This window comes from Canis lupus, chromosome 19 (assembly GCF_003254725.2).
Source record: "Canis lupus dingo isolate Sandy chromosome 19, ASM325472v2, whole genome shotgun sequence".
Lineage (NCBI taxonomy): Eukaryota > Metazoa > Chordata > Mammalia > Carnivora > Canidae > Canis > Canis lupus.
The window spans coordinates 37772145-37787457 of NC_064261.1; the positions used below are offsets into that span (position 1 = coordinate 37772145).

Here is a 15313-nt window from a genome sequence, read left to right on the forward strand (position 1 = left end):
TTTCACTGTGTTTTTTCACATTTTGTTCTACCAATTCTTTTTTTCCCATGGCCTCTCTGTCCACTTCTTGGTTGACTGGATTTTTTCATGAAGGAGTTGTTGACTTCTTTGTTTCCAGAATGGCTTGCATGTATTTATTCTGTTTCTTTAATATTTGTTAATTGCTGATGTAAGTTTTCACATCATACCTTCTATCATACAATTATAGATACTGTTTCACCAAAGTCTAAGGGTAATCTGACCCTTGTTAAAAAGACTTTATTCTTCATGGCAACCTAAAGAATGATTTTTTTCCTTTCCAATAACCTTTAAAAAATATACCTGAGTCTACCATCCAGGCTAATGTTTTTTCTACAACACACCTTGTCTTTTATATCCAACTTGGGCATTCCTTTCAGCGAAATCTTTCTTCTATTGAATCTCTTAATGATTGTTCTATTCCATTTGTTGGGTTATCTACTTCCTGTTTATCATCACCTGATTATTATTATTACCTTTCTGTCATAGCTGTTATCTTCTTCTTCTCTAATTCCTTTAGTCTCTTCCTAAATCATTTAAATTTATTGAAATTACCCCTAGCTTTTCCTGGATGTCAATGATTACACATCTAGCCACACTTATTATGTTCCTTCCTATTTCTAAGTTTAGTTATATTTCTATAGTGATACTGCTTTAGTCTTCGTTTTTTTCCTTAGCTTTGCAGCCTTTATTTCCAGCTCATTCAGATGGTCTATCATGTAATTTGTGAGCTCTTCTAAAAACTGAATTCAAATTCTTGTTAAATGGCATAGAATTTAAATGTATGCGGAGAATTCTCTTCTGTTCCTTAGGTTAATTTTCCCCAGAATGGAATCTTCAGCTGTCAACTGCATTCTGTGTTCCTTTCACTTACTGTTATTATTTATATTATTACTATTATTTTTTATTGCTATAGTAGATTGACTTAGTGTCATGTGGTTCCTTTTGATCTTGCTTATGCTTAACAGGGACACTTTCTCCTCTGATGGAAGGTGGATGAATTCTCACAGACACTTGAAATCTGTTTCCAATCGCTCCAAACTTTAATTGAAGAGCTGAGTATAAAACTCTGTCCACTTGAAGACAGAGGAATAAATCAGCTTGATCTGGGTGAAGTCTTGGTCAAAAAAATGTGTCTCTGACCTTTCTCATGTCAGATTCAGTTAAATGTGTTATAAAAGTGTTCATTCCACTTAATAAAGTAGGCAACGTTATTCCTATGTGTCCGCTCTGGATTATACTCTTAATTCAGTGTGACTCTCTGGAGACTGTGTGTCATATGAGACTGTCAATTCCAGTTGCTTACTTCCTCTTTGCACCAATGTCTCCCCAGCAGCTGCTCTTACTTCTCCAGATAAAGAAGATCCTAAGCTTCCTGTTCAACTCTTATTCTTTTTCCTTACCAATTTGAGGATATTTGCAAAGCTTCTCAGGATTTTGTTGATTAATCTTCGTGCTTCACATCCTACTTCTGTTGGAAAGAGAGGCATTCAGCTTCTCAATCACTACTTTATGATGGTGTTGTGGGGTTTTTCTATTGGGTTGCTGTTAAGTTTTGTATTTGTATTTGGTTTTAGATTTTTGCTGCTCTTATTTCTTTAGACATGGAAATAAATTATATGCTCCAACTTTAGTTTACTATATTCATGTGTAAACTAGCTGGATGCATACTGACATGGAGAGATAATATGTAATTGTTGAATTAAAAAGGTTATAAAATATTGTTTACAATTTTTGTTACTAGAACACATATTTGATCAATATAGGGGTGCATGTATATCTATATTGGTGTCTCTAGATATAGATACACAGAAATAGACTATATATGTATCAATATATAGATATATATAACTATTATATATATTTATATTCTATAAAATTGTCAAGGTATATACTAAAATGTTAATATTAGTATTCCCTAAATGAATAGTTTTCACTTTCTTCTTTATCCTTGTATACATTTCATAAACTTTCTATAATACACATATATTGCCTATCTTTGTATTGCTTTTTTTTTAAAGACATGCTGTTATTTGTTTTTTTTCCCCTTGATCTTATTTATAGCCTGCTTTTTTCCAAAATGTATTTTACATGGTTTTCAGCAGAAGTAATACACAATGAGGTTAATGAAATAGAAAATTGGGACCAAGGGAAAAAACAAAGAAAGCAAATAAGAAAAGGGGGAAGAGCAAAGGAGCAGCAAGGATGATTTGATTGTGTCGTGAAGTTGCTGCCATGAATAGCCCAGCTCTGTTAGTAAGTCAGTGGGATCCAGTTAGGAAAAGGAAAGTCTTACAAGGGAATGAAACAGAGACTGAACTTACATCTGCCCTTTAGCTGGAGGTTATTTTCCCATATATCCTAGCAGAAAGTACAATATGCAGGCACGCCTTCAATAAAGAAGCTGCTTTTTATACCTAGAAGCTGCCCAGCTGATGCCATCGAGAACTATATGTGAATGTGCTCACAAGGCAATTTAAAAAAATCAACATTTGGAATAATAAATAGGACATTAAAGCAGAAAAAACAAACTGACACAATTCAGAAATTGGCTAATTATTCTCCTCTGCAGGAACAACACCTTCACACGACTGTTTGTAATGTTTGAGGTACATTATTATCTAGGCATGCGGTTTGGACAGGCAATCCCATTGTCCTTCCCAGGTACAATACCTAGACTGTTCTTTTGTTTGATGCTGCCTCATTTTTGTTAAGCAAGGCAGAGTCCATTTCATCACCTACCACCCACCCAGCCCCAATCCTGATGCCTCCGCACTGTCTACAAGATGAAATACAACTTCTACAAACTGATTTTTAAAGCTCTCAACAATCACACCCTGTCCATCTAAATTATTTCCATCTCAATTAGCAAAGACTTACTTATACTGGTAGATGGGGGTGTATAATTGCATAAGCTGCTCCCTAGAATCTGATTGCCTCACAGGAGAGATAGATATGCAAATATCAATAATACAACATAATAGTGGAGCAATTTATTCCTCTCTGTAAGGTGAAGGAGCTGATAGACAAACTTGAAGTGGCTAGTAGTCATCTGAGTGGGGTCTTGGAATAAGAAGAGGAATTTTATCCATGGGTAAGCTAAAAAAGTTGTTCCAAATAGGATGAGAAAAGAGTACAAAAGTGTGAATATACATTTTGGGGAGGTAGGAGACAGAGAGCAATACAGAGATGGTAAAGTATAGCAGGGGTATTTCTGCAAAACTCCAGGACACTGATGACATCACATGCAACGAGAGGCCGTTTTTTATGAAATACCATGTGCATGGTGCCCCCATGAAGCTGTGGAGCATCAGTGGCCTCTACTCATCTAAGTGAGAATGATTGGACATGTGATTAGAAAGCTAGATTTAGACTAAATTATGAGGACTTTGAATTCTAAGTAATTTGTGCCATGTGGAAATTAAGACAGCTATTGGGAATTGTTAAGTCTTGGAGTAACTCATATTTGAGTATTCAAAAAACTATTTTTTGAAAGATCACTCTTAAAGTAGTCAGAAAGATTTGTGTGTGTGTGTGTGTGTGTGTGTGTGTGTGTGTGTGTGTAGAAGAAGAGAGTTGAGGAGAGACAGAGACTAGAATTTAGTCACGAGGTGATTTTAATAGTTCTGGACAGTGATCACAAAGGCCTTGAGTAGAGCAGTGGGAGAAGAATCAAAGAAATAGAATGTGTGAGGCTCCAGTAAAATCAGTAACCTTCTGATGTGGTGGTAAGAGAGGAGGAGTCAAGATGTCAGATCTTGGGTAACTGGGAGGATGGAAATGGTATTCACCAAGTACAAGAAATTCCAGGTAGGAGCCCGTTTGTGAAAAAAGATTATGAGTTCCGTGTAAGATATGTAAATTTAAGAGGCTTACAGAACATCAGAATAACTAGAGATAGAGATCTGGTATTCATTAGCAAAGTGCTGGCTCAAAATAGAGACTTGACTATTATCATGTCAGCAGTAGCTAAAAGTCAAGTAACTAGGTTTCCAGCTTTTGGTCTTGATGTAGACAATTACAGTGGATCATCACACTCACTGTTACTAGAAAAAAAAGTGGATATGACTTCCAAAAAGTGCATTTTTAAATAATATTAGAGAGTTGCAGAACAAAGACGTCTAAAGGAATAAAGTGCCAGCAAAGGGTGAGACCTCTCTGAGTGAGAAAAGACTAGAGTGTCCTTCTGTGAGTCTTGATACAAATCTGTGGAGAATCCAGCATATGGTAGGTAGAGGGACTTTACAGGGTTAAGGAGAAACCAGTGAAGCTTAGGAAAACTCTGTGGCTGGCAAGAGAAATTCCAATCCGTAAGAGCTTTAAATGCAGAACTAGTTCTCCATGTGCACCAATTCTTCCTGTGTCACTTTTGCTGGGTCTGCAGCCACAACAGTGAGGGAAGTTGGAGCTGGAATGGAGAACAGAGAGGCATCTGCAGTCATATAGTACATATAGTCATATAGTACATATAGTACATACCTAGAGTCCTTCTAGGGGAAAGGGCTTATAACATACACAGATCGGGACCTTAATCTCTAGCTCTCACCATATGCAAAAATTAATGTAAGATAGACATGTGAAGTGTGAAAGCTAAAATTATCCTTAAAAATTGACAAATTGGACTTGGTCAAAATGAAAACCTTTTGTTCATGACAAAACACCATTAAAAAGTTAAAAAGTAAACCACAGGCTGGGATATATATATATATATATATATATATATATATATATATATATATATATATATATTCCAGAATATATAAAGAGTACCTAGAAATCAATAGGTAAAGCTACCCAATCAAAAAAATAGGCAAAAAATTTGGGAAGGCATTTCACAAAGGAAGCTATCTGGATGACCAAAAAGCATGTGAAAATGGGCTTAAAATAATTAGCCGTCAGGAAATGCAAAAGAAAACCACAGAGATACTACTATACAACCACCAGAATGAGTTAAAATAAAAAAGTGACAACTGCAAGCATTGGTGAGGATGTGGAGCAATTGGAATTCTCATAAATAGCTGGTATGGATGTGAAATGTAAGCCATTTTAGAAAACTAGCACTTTGTAAAAAAAAATGTAAGCATAAGCTTCCTCTATGGCCCAGCAATTCTACTCCAAGCTAATTACCCAAGATATATAAAACTATATATCCACAAAAAGGCTTATAAAAGGTTTTTCATAACAATTTTATTTGTAATGGCCAAAAACTAAAAATATTGCCCATCAACAAGAAAATGGTTAAATAAATTGTGAGAAATTCATACAATGGAATACTAAATGACAATTTAAAAAGAGAATGAATACAACATGGAAGGATCTCAAAAAATTATGTTAAATGGAGGAAGTAAGACATAAAAGAATACCAACTCTGTGATTCCATTTATATGCAATCCAAGAATGTAGAAGAGTAATATATAATGATAGAAGGAAGAATAATATTTCCCTTGGTGTGGGGAGTGGGAGTAGGCATTGACTGGCAAGGGGCACAAGAAAACTTCTAGAGTGGGTGGAAATATTCTAGATTCTAATTTTGTTGGTTATGTGGGTATATGAATATGCAAAAAGGGCATCAAACTATACATTTATGATTCATGCATTTTCCTGCATATAAATTATACCTCTAGATGTAATTAATACCCTGGAAAGACAATAATTTCACCTATGCAATATTCTGGCAGAGAATGCACAGCCTCAATCTAATCACAAGGAATATCAGATAAACACAAAATAAGAAAATTTCTATTTAAAAAAAAAAAAAAGGTAATGTCACAAAATACAAAGAAAGGTTGTCGAAAAGTTACATAACATGACAAGTAAATGTAATACCCAACTCTAGGTAGAATCCTGAACTGGAAGGAAGAGTGCTATAAAAGACATTACTCAAACAACTGAGCAAACTAATCTGCAGGAGTAGATTAAAGTATATCCGTGTAAGTGTACGAACTTATGAATTGTACCACAGTGATATAAGAGAATATACTTAGAATATACACCCTCAAGAATTTAGAGATACAGGCTCATGAAATATACAACTTTCCTTCAAATGATACAAAGAGAGAGAACAAATAGATCTAGGTGGGTTTTCTTTTCATAGCATTGTCTTAATTTTTCAAATTCTTGTTAATGTAAAATTATTTCCAAATACAAAGATTTTTAAAACAAAACATTTTGAAAGATGCCCATAGTAAGAAAAGAGTAGATTATATTGGATATATGTTCAATGATCATCCCAAATTGTTAATAGTAGTTATTTCTGTAGGATGGGTTTTGTAAAGATAGGGGATAAATGTGATATTTACTCTATTATTTGGAATTTTCTGGGTTTTTTTTTAAAGATTTTATTTATTTATTCATGAGAGAGAGAGAGAGCAAGAGAGAGAGAGGCTGACGGAGAAGCAGGCTCCATGCAAGGAGCCTGATATGGGATTCAATCCTAGGTCTCCAGGATCAGGCCCTGGGCTGAAGGCAGCGCTAAACTGCTGAGCCACCCGGGCTGCCCAAAATTTTCTGTTTTTAATATTATCGGGAAAAAGCTATTTCCACCCTCCAGAGAAAAGGTTTTTTTTTTTTTTAAGGTGCAAAATGATCATTGAAATGTGACTTGACTCATTTTCTTTGGTAGCTCAGGCTTGGAGCAAAAGCTAAAACTTAAAACACCTAAGTCCTTTTCATCATTTAAAACTCAGCTCAGATTTCACCTCCTCTGCAAAGCCTTCAGTAAGGACTTTTTTAGTTACAAGTCACACATACCGAACCCAAACTAATAAATACCAGTGGTGAATATGTTGGCTGTTGAAATACAAGGAAGTCTTAGACAAACAATGCAAGTGAAGGAAGAAGTTACAGCTGGACTGTCTGAATTGGAACCGTGGGATAAAGGCCACCAGACTCCACTTCCTGAATCTCTCTTCATTTAGGCCCATTATTTCACTGCTGCTCATTTTTCTCCCAATGGCAAGAAATACACTGCTTACAGCTTCCTACAACTTTCCCTCTTAAAATATATACTCTCAGAAAAAAACAGAAACTCTCAGTTTTAGTTTGAAGTATCTCAGAGAAGGAAGCAGATTGGTCAAGCTTGGTCAAGTTCTTTTCCCAGATCCGTCAACTCTGAAACCGGGGGTATGGATCAACTTGAATGATGTCCCAAGAGTAGACCAAGAGTTAAAATTATGTACAGACATGGAAACTCTTTCAGAAACCATAAAAGGAGATAATACAATACTTTTCCATAATTCTTAGTTTCCAACTCTCAGATATTCTACTTGGATTATGCTATTTGTGTGTTTATCATGATTCATCAGTAGGCTGTAAGTTTCATGGGGTAAGGACCATGTCTTCTTCTCCATGGATATTCTCTAAATTGATGGCACAATATTTTCCATATAATGAATGAATTACAAGCTCCAAGAGGAACTCCAAGAGTTCATTGAAACTTAAAACTATGCCTGTAGCATGGCAGACAGTCAATAAATATTTGCTGAACAAAAGAATAATACATAATCTATATAAGATGAATGTGTGGATGGATGGATGGATGGATGGATGGATGGATGGATGGATGGATGGAAATACAAGTTTTCTTCCAGTAAAAATAAATTTGCCCTCTGGGAAACCAAGTTATGCTTCCTGGGCCTGTATTGGTGGAGCTAACTGTGGCCATGAGACCAGCACAGTTAATTAGCCCTTGGAATCATCAGGCTCCACTCTGAACTTCATTATCTGCAACCTGTGCCTTGCAGCCTTTGGACTGTGGGTGAACTGGAAGCTCAATCAGTCTTCTAAAACTTTATTTCTGTGAAAGATCAAAATATATCTAAAAACCCAGCTTAGATACATTGACATATGTATGAATTCAATTAGTGAATTCTTGGATACCTACAGTGGCCAGATCCTGTTCAAAGTTTGGGGGCATGGTAGAGAACCAGACAGAAGTTGATACACTAGTGCTATGAAAGAACTAACCAGGTATGTTACTAGGCTGTCTAACTACTCCCCAGAGGAAGTGACACTTTACGCTCAGACTCGAAGGAATACATAGCTTAGCCAATTGGAGAGTCTGGAGACAGGGAAATGTTTCAGGTAAGGGGTTTGAAAGCCACAGCTCAGCATTTAAGAGAATTGAAAAATAAACAAGTATGTGAATCAAGAATTAGCTATAAGGATGACCATTATAATATTTATGAGCATGAAAAATAAAAACAGCAGGAGAATGATTCATTAAGCTGTGCTGGAGTGGCTCTTTAGGGCAGTGAAAGTGATGGGTTCATGCCATTATATGTTTGTCCAAATCCATAGAAAGTACAAGAGTGAGTCCTAATATAAACTATGGACTTTGAGTGATTAGATGTGTCAATGTAGGCTCATCAGTTGTGACAAACATACCACTCTGGTGGGGGATTTTGATATGGGGGGAGGCTGTGCATGTGTTAGGTCAGAGGATATGGAGGAGTTTAACATTTATCTATTTATTCATTTTGGCAATCTCTACACCCAATGTGGCCCTCAAACTCACAACTCCGAGATCAAGAGTTGCATGTTCTTCTGACTGAGCCAACCAGGCACCCCAGTAGGAAATCTTTGTACCTTCCCCTAATTTTGCTGTGAACCTAACACTGCTCTAAAAAAAAGTCTTAAATTAAAAAGTCTTAAATTAAAAATCTTACATAAACCACACTGTCCATGTAATAGGATTCAACAAAGCATTAAAACAACACTACGGATGACAATGCTCAAGATATTAAGTTATTTAAAAAAGTACAAAGGGGTACCTGGTAGGTCAGTTGGTTAAGCATCTGCCTTTGGCTCAGATCATGATCTCAGGATCTCGGTTGAGCTTCTCCCTCACCCTCTGACCCTCCCCACTTATGCTCATTCTCTCTCTCTCTCTCTCTCTCTCTCTCGGATAAATAAATAAGTAAATAATCTTTTTAAAAAATAAATAAAAAATAAAAAAATACAAGGGTATACAATCAATATGACCAAAATTTTGCTCTGTCTCTATTTTATTGTGTGCACGCATCGCCTATACCGGCCGATCACCCCACAGCTCTACCTGTAGTCATAGCTGAGTAGTGGAATATAAGTGACAGTTTTCTACTTTGTGCTTTTCAGTACTTTTCCAAAACATATTTTAATGAACCTCTACTCCTTTCAATGTGGAAAAGAATTTTGAAGAAGAATCAGGCTTGCCTGCCTGATTTTTTTTGCTGCCTCTCCCAGTGTGCTGTCCCCCCAAGAAGGGCATCGGGAACCCTAACACAGGCCTGGCCTACAGCTGAGCTGAGCAGGACTGAGTTGTGCTGCACAGCAGCAAATCTGCATGCCTTGGGTGTCTGTGGTACCACATCCCACAGGAGGCCCCACACTAGGGTTATCTGGGGTTGAGCTGTTCCTGCTCCAGCCTCCCTGTGTGGGCCGTTCTGCTTCTTCAAGAGGCTTGGTTTACCTTCATTACGCAAGTGCTGCTGCTTCGAAAGTGCCTGGCACAATGAAAGGAGCTTTATGAAGGGGCTTGGAGGGGCAGGAGGAACGTGGGAGATGGAGCCAAGCTGCTCTTGGGGAGTAGTCTGGTAACAGGGCCTCACCCCTGTGGCCACAGCACCAGGAACGGGCAGGCCTACGTCTGTTTGCTGAGGGGTTAGGGGCTGCTGCTTCTCTGCCACCCATGGCCACATCCCCACCCAATGCAGGAGAAGCCCCCTTTGCCCCTAGACAATGGACTCCTTCCGAAGTGGGAAGATCTCATGGGTGAGGCAGGAATGGGGTGGGTAGACACATCCTAATGTGGATGCATGCATATCTTGGTTTCAAGCGTTTGCTCTCAGCCTTGTCCCACAGTTGGTATTACTTGGAAAGCTTTCCAGAATCCTGATGCCTGAGGGCTACACCTAGAGGTCCTAGTTCAATCTGTCTGGGGTGTGACCGGAGCCTAGGGAGCTGGTGCCCTTTTGACCTCCCCTCCAAGCTTCGTTCCTGCATTGCATCTTCCCCCTTGAGCTATTCCCTAGGCGAGAATGCCCTTCCCTCACCACTTACTGCCATGCTCTCTCCTTTCCATCTTTTAAGCCAGTTCTGAAATCCCATTTCCCAGAGAAACCTCCAGTTCTGCTGTTAAGACCATGTAGTATTAAGGCAAGCCTCTTAACTCCTCGAGTGAAGTTGTCATTATAGCCCAATGCAGCCATAAATTATATGCAAGGAAATGAGCATGGCTGTGTTCCAATAAAACTTTATTAGCAAAAGCAGACAGCAAACCAGATGTGGCCCACAAATTGTAATTTGCCTGCCTCTACTTTATTTTCTTTTTACCCATTCAGTTACCTCGTTAACAATTTTACACTTAGTGAGCAATTATCCATATTAAATTCTTATTGTTCGAATAACTATTGTTATTTCTATCTCCCAACTGGACTCCACGTAATACCACTTCTCGGACATATATTTTTTTTTTTATTTAAGTAGGGGAAAATTCTTTAAGTGTTCTCTTCAACACTACTGGATTGTTTGAATTTTTTCATAAGCATACTCTTTTTTGGAAAAATTAGACTTAAAAATGTGGTCTCCTATAATAAGTACTTAGTGCTGCCTTTTGTCTGCTTTAGCAGCAGAGGGAGATTATTTATGTTAAATATCTCATTTCATTTAAATTTTCCCTCTAAGGTTGAAATCGGCATATTCTCAGAAATATCATGGCCTATTCCCTTGTGACTGTTGGCTCGGATTCTGGCAAATTTTGTTTTAAATATATATTTTTAGGAGAAGAAGTTTAAAAAAAAAGTACACTCAACCCCAGGATGGCTGCAAAAAACAAATTAGGTACTAGATGGACAAAGAGCTTGCAGAAGTGAAAAGTGCTGTGCAGATATGAGGAGGTGGAAGAAATCACAAAACCCTTTCAGCCTTCCTAATAGCGGCTCTTAATGTACCTTAGGGAAATGTTTAATCTACTTATTTTGTGGTTTGTAAGTGCATTTCTTGTATAAGCGGATATTCATTATGTGTGCTTCCTAGTCACCTGCATTATGTGTGCACAAGAGGACCCAGAGGCCGCATCTCCACCCCCAGCAGGGCAGAGCCATGGGTCGCTGAGCACTTGGTAAATTCCCTGGGACTGAGGGTTGGTCAGAGATTGGGCCCCCATCCTGCTTCTTTGTCTTTGATGTCACGTGGAAGCAATGCATTTCAGCATCATCTTTGCTCCAGAGTACCTGGGGAAGGAGGGAATTGACATTACCCCCCAGAGCAGAGCTCCTGCCTAGGGTCTGTGTCCTTGGTTGGACAAAAATACTGAAGTTAAGCGTTTCCTTCCATTCTGAGTATAGGCAACAGTGTTGGCAGTACCTGTGGCTTTATTCCTGCCCGAGCAGAAATCACAGTCATTTTCCTATCACGTTACAATTGTTATATCTGGAAATATATCCTATGCTCACAGTTACTTCAAAATCCATGGCGGTTATCAGACCCACTGCTTTTTTTGTGTAAAGTGTAAGTGATGACACACATATCTCAAATTTGTTTCCTTTTTTATTTTTGATAATTATATTTCAGTATAACTGGTTTCCTTTGTAATACTATATATTTCATTTTATGCGTTTAGAGAGACCAGTGGTCTTCACTAGACTGCCAAGCAGTACAGGGAACATAGAAGGTTAAGAACCCTCACCCTAGGAAGATATGTTCCCCAAAAATGTTTTGTTCCCATTTTCTTCTCTGTAGATGTCTTCATCCTCATTGGGTATGCTCTTCAACTCCAGATTCTTATATGCACTCATCCCAACTTCAAATCCTTTACCCGACTCAACTTACGCAGAGCTTTTACCTCAGCAACCTTGTCAGGGTGCTTAACAAAATGAGGGTCCCTCTAGCTAAAAAAAAAACTCACCTTCCTTTGAAGATAGTTGATAAATTATGGGGTTTGTTTCCCTTGAAGGAGACCTTGAGGTCTTAGCTACTACATCACAGGATGGTTAAACTACTCTGCTCAAGAGTGATTTTAAGAAATTGTTGAAGAAAATAAGATTTCAGACTCCAGGCTTTGAGAAAGTCTTTATTATTTACCCAAAAGCCTCATACAGGAACAAATGAAGGAAAAATACAGACAACACATTGTGTAACACCCAGTTCCTTAACTGATCTTTCTACACATACAATTTAAATTTATAAAAAGGAACAACAGGTTCTTTTACATACGTTAAATTAAGAAGCAAAATGATCATGGCAACAAATTATGCCAACATGGCAATACAGTATAATCTCTGCTGTACTTTTAAAACAGAGCCTGGGTTAGTCATTTCTAGACAGCCATTCATAAAGCGTACTTATAACTAACTCTTAAAACAGGTCATCTTATTTGTTCAGAAGTAAAACTTAAGATTTTTATTTGTTTTCCAAGGTCTAAACCAGCAGTATGTGATGGGCAGCTTTATGGTTGGGAGGCAAAGCAAAAGAATAGATCTCTTCTGCAGAATGTTGTGTGTCCACCTTACTATACCAAGATCACGGTGCTCTCTCTCAATGACACAGGGAAATGTCACATGTTAACTATCAAGTTAATTTGTTGCAGGGCAGGGAGAGAACAGCTTTTCCTGACAAGCAGTAACAAGCTATAAAAATAAGCAAAGATTGTTGAGAACCATATGGGCTGTATAAAAACCCAAATGGGGACAGCCCAGGTGGCTCAGTGGTTTAGCACTGCCTTCACCCCAGGGCATGATCCTGGGGACCCGGGATGTTGGGCTCCCTGTATGGAGCCTGCTTCTCCCTCTGCCTGTGTCTCTGCCTCTCTCTCTCATGAATGAATAAGTAAAATCTTAAAAAAAAAATTAGTGCTCGCTTCAGCAGCACATATACTAAAATTGGAACGATACAGAGAAGATGAGCATGGCCCCTGCGCAAGGATGACATGCAAATTTGTGAAGCATTCCATATTTTTTCTGCTGTTTGAGACAGAGGAAAAGAAAATGATTTGTGTAGGTTACTTAATGGTAAGGACCATAATAAAGGTCTCTGATAATTTCAAAAATAAAAAATAAAAATTATATTAAAAAAAATTTAATGGGCCTCTGAACCCATAATATGAGACCTGAGCTATGTGGCCTGAATCTCTGTACACTTCACTGGGACTTCTTATAATTTTCACTACTGCTATAGTGGATGCCAGAAAACAACACCTCTTGATTTTGTCCTCATACTTGAAAGATATTTCCACTGGGTACAGAATTCTAAGTTGACAGTTGTTTTCTTGAACCACACTGAGGATATGGTTTTCTGGCTTCCATGTTTGGTGATGGGAAGTCAGGTGTCAAGTTTAATAGCAACTCCTTTTGTGTTAAAAGAGAGATCTTTTCTTTTGATCTATTTTTAAGATACTCTCTTTGCCATTAGTTTTCTAGAGTAGTGGATTTCTTTCTTTTCTTTTCTTTGTAATCTTTCTTAGGGTTTCTGATACTCCTAAATCTGTGGATTCAGGCAATATTATTTTTTTTAAGAGAGAGAGTGCATGCATATATGAGTGGGGAGAGGAGCAGAGAAATAAAGAGAGGAGAGAAACCTAAGCAGACTTTCTGCCAAGTGTGGAGCCTGATGTGGGGCCCAATCTTACAACCCGGAGATCATGACCTGAGCCAAAATCAAGAGTTGGACGCTCAACCAACTGAGCCACCCAAGAGCCCCTGGGAAATACTCTAAAAAAATTAAAAAATAAAACTTACAATATTGCCTCTGTCCCATTCTCCATCTCTTCTATTTCTGAAATTCCAATTGCATGTGTGTTAGACCTCATTCTATTCTCCTTGTCTCTTCATTGCTTTTTCGTATTTTCCACCTGTCTCTCTGTGCTGCCATCCTTAATTTTCCTTTCACTTAGATTTTGGCCTGAAAATTGCATGCACTCTTGTCATCTCTTCAATGCTTTTGAGAAGATTGTAAAACTGTATTTTGTACAGCATTTCTGGTAGTTTTCATCAGAATGATTCGTTTGTACCCTTAGTCCATCACAGTCCCAGAGGCTAATGTCTGTTTGGAATTTATGATTAAATCTATAGTTACATGTTGGAAAATTTGTCCCATTAAATGGGTCTAGGTGATCTGTGGGGAACCCAAAATGTGTAAATATTTTTTACCATATGCATGTGTTTATTTTTTGACTCTGTTATATTTCATTGATCTGTGTGCCTTTTTTTTATGCCAGTACTGTACTGTTTTGATAACTATAGGCACCTGGGTGGCTTAGTTGGTTAAGCATCTGTCTTCAGCTCAGGTCATGATCCTGGAGTCCTGGGATTAAACCCCACATTAGGGGTTCCTGCTCAGGGAGAAGTCTGCTTCTCCCATTCCCTCTGCCTCTTCTCTCCCCACCCCATCATGCCTTCAGTCTCTCTCTCTCTCAAATAAATAAATAAAATCTTTTTAAAAAAACTGTAGCTCTATAGTAGAGTTTAAGATCAGGGAGTATGATGCCTCCAGCTTTGTTCTTCTTTATTAAGGTTGCTTAATCTATTTTGGATTTTTTATGGTTCCACACAAATATTAGGATTGTTTTTTTTGTATACCTTTGAAAAATGCCATTGAAATTTTGATAGCAATTGCATTGAATCTACAGATGGTTTGGGGTAGTGTTGATATTTAATGATAGTAATTCTTCCAATTGATGAACGTGGAATATCTTTCCAATTATTTGCATCTTCCTCAATTTATTTTATCAATGTCTTATAGCTCTCAGCAAACAGATCTCTCACCTCCTTGGTTAATTAATTCCTAAATGTTTCATTGTCTTGGATGCTATTGCAAACAAAATTGTTTTCTTTATTTTTCTATTAAATATTTTGCTGTTAGTATATAGAAAATAGAAATGCAACTGATTTCTTTATGTTGATCTTCTAGCCTACAACTTTACCAATTTCTTTTATTCTAACAGTTTGTGTGTGTGTATGTTTAAAATTATCACTCTATAAGATTATATCATCTGCAAGCATAAGTAGTTTTACTTCTTCCCCTCCAATTTGGATGTATCATTATTTCTTCATGCCTAATTTGGATTAGGCTAGGACTTCTGGATTTGACTTTGATGTTAGCTATGGGCTTGTCATTATAAACCTTTATTATTTTGTATTACAGTCCTCTATACCTAATGTGTTGAAAATTTTTTTATCATGAAGTGATTGCTGAATTTTGTCAAGTACTTTTCTGCATCTCCTGAGAGGATAATATTATTTTTATCCTTTATTCTATTAATGTGGGGTATCATATTCATTGATTTGCGTATGTTAAGCTACCTTTATATCCCAAAGATAGA

The 15313-nt window shown here is 37.5% G+C and overlaps 1 non-coding gene across 1 annotated transcript; it reads left to right on the plus strand.

Annotated features, from left to right (window-relative positions):
* The first annotated feature begins 12845 nt into the window (after window positions 1-12845).
* LOC112650003 (U6 spliceosomal RNA) lies at window positions 12846-12952 on the plus strand. Its single transcript, XR_003129865.3, has one exon. It is a non-coding gene; the product is annotated as a U6 spliceosomal RNA (small nuclear RNA).
* Window positions 12953-15313: the final 2361 nt, after the last annotated feature.